Source organism: Mustela lutreola, chromosome 5 (genome assembly GCF_030435805.1).
Source record: "Mustela lutreola isolate mMusLut2 chromosome 5, mMusLut2.pri, whole genome shotgun sequence".
NCBI classification, from domain to species: Eukaryota; Metazoa; Chordata; class Mammalia; order Carnivora; family Mustelidae; genus Mustela; species Mustela lutreola.
In genome coordinates, this window is record NC_081294.1 from 22,670,123 (window position 1) to 22,671,699 (window position 1,577).

A 1,577-nucleotide genomic window follows, 5' to 3' on the forward strand; every position below is an offset into this window, starting at 1 on the left:
GATTTATGACCTGGGTCACTTCAAGAATGGAATAGCCATGTACCAAGTGGGTGAATTCTGAAGAATAAATAGTTTTGGAGAAGAAATGAGAAGTTCAGATTTGGACATATAAATAATACAGTATTATATACTTCAGTGATATGTTAAGAAGAAAGTTGGCGGGTAGTTTCAGGAACCTTCTTGAACCTGCACCTCTGCAGGAGCCACAGTCAGATCCTCACCAGAACCATGTTTCACAACCAGTATGACAAGGATGTCACTGTTTGGAACCCTCAGGACAGGATTCATTAAATTGAGTATGCAATGGAAGCTGTCAAGCAAGGTTCAGCCACAGTCGGTCTGAAATAAAAAACCCATGCAGTGTTGGTTGCACTGAAGAGAGCACAGTCAGAGCTTGCAACTCATCAGAAAAAAATTCTCCATGTTGACAACCATATTGGTATCTCAATTGCGGGACTTACTGCTTATGCTAGTCTGTTACACAATTTTATGTGCCAGGAGTGTTTGGATTACAGATTTGTATTTGACAGACCTCTTCCTGTGTCTTGTCTTATATCGCTAATTGGAAGCAAGACGCAGATACCAACCCAATGATATGGCCGGAGACCATATGGTGTTGGACTGCTGGTTATGATGATATGGACCCTCACATTTTCCAAACCTGTCCATCTGCCAACTATTTTGACTGTAGAGCCATGTCCATTGGAGCCTGTTCTCAATCAGCTCGTACTTACTTGGAGAGACATATGTCTGGGTTTATGGAGCGCAATTTAAATGAACTGGCTAAACATGGTTTGCATGCCTTACAAGAGATGCTTCTGGCAGAACAGGACCTCACTACAAAGAATGTTTCCATTGGAATTGTTGGTAAAGACTTGGGGTTTATGATTTATGATGATGATGATGTATCTCCATTCCTGGAAGGTTTTGAAGAAAGACCACAGAGAAAGGTACAGCCTGCTCAACCTGCTGATGAACCTGCAGAAAAGGCTGATGAACCAATGGAACATTAAGTTACAAGCCAGTCTATGTGTGTATTAGCAAATCTGTAGGAATGCAAGAACATGTGCTGATGACAGTAATCTATAGTTTGAACCAAAAGATGCAGGGTGGTCTTATGGTATGTTTTAGGAATCAGTCCAGATGTGTTTTTCCTAAGCAACTTGTCTGAAATCATATAATGGTATGATTTTTCTTTGAGAGGGTCTATATAATCATTTTCTAGTAAGTGTAGTTATCTGTACTAATGTTTTTATATGAAGAACATAGTGTCTTTGTGTTTTTAAAGACAGCTGTGAAATAAAATTGTTTCACCTGCCAAAAAAAAAAAAAAAAAAAGAAGAAGAAGAATGCTGGCTATATGAATCTAGACATCAGGGAGAGTTCTAGGATGAATATATATATATATATATATATATATATATATATATGATGAATTTAAATATATATATATATATATATATTTGAATCCATCAGCATTTTAATAATATTTAAAGAAATAACAAATAACTAAGGAAGTGGGGGAGAAAAGTCCAAGCCATGAGTAACAGGAAATTCCAACTCTGAGAATCTGATGG

General features: G+C 37.3%; 1 pseudogene; it reads left to right on the forward strand.

Annotated features, from left to right (window-relative positions):
- The first annotated feature begins 222 nt into the window (after positions 1 to 222).
- On the forward strand, positions 223 to 1,310 carry LOC131831312 (proteasome subunit alpha type-1-like; annotated as a pseudogene).
- The last annotated feature ends 267 nt before the right edge of the window (positions 1,311 to 1,577 follow it).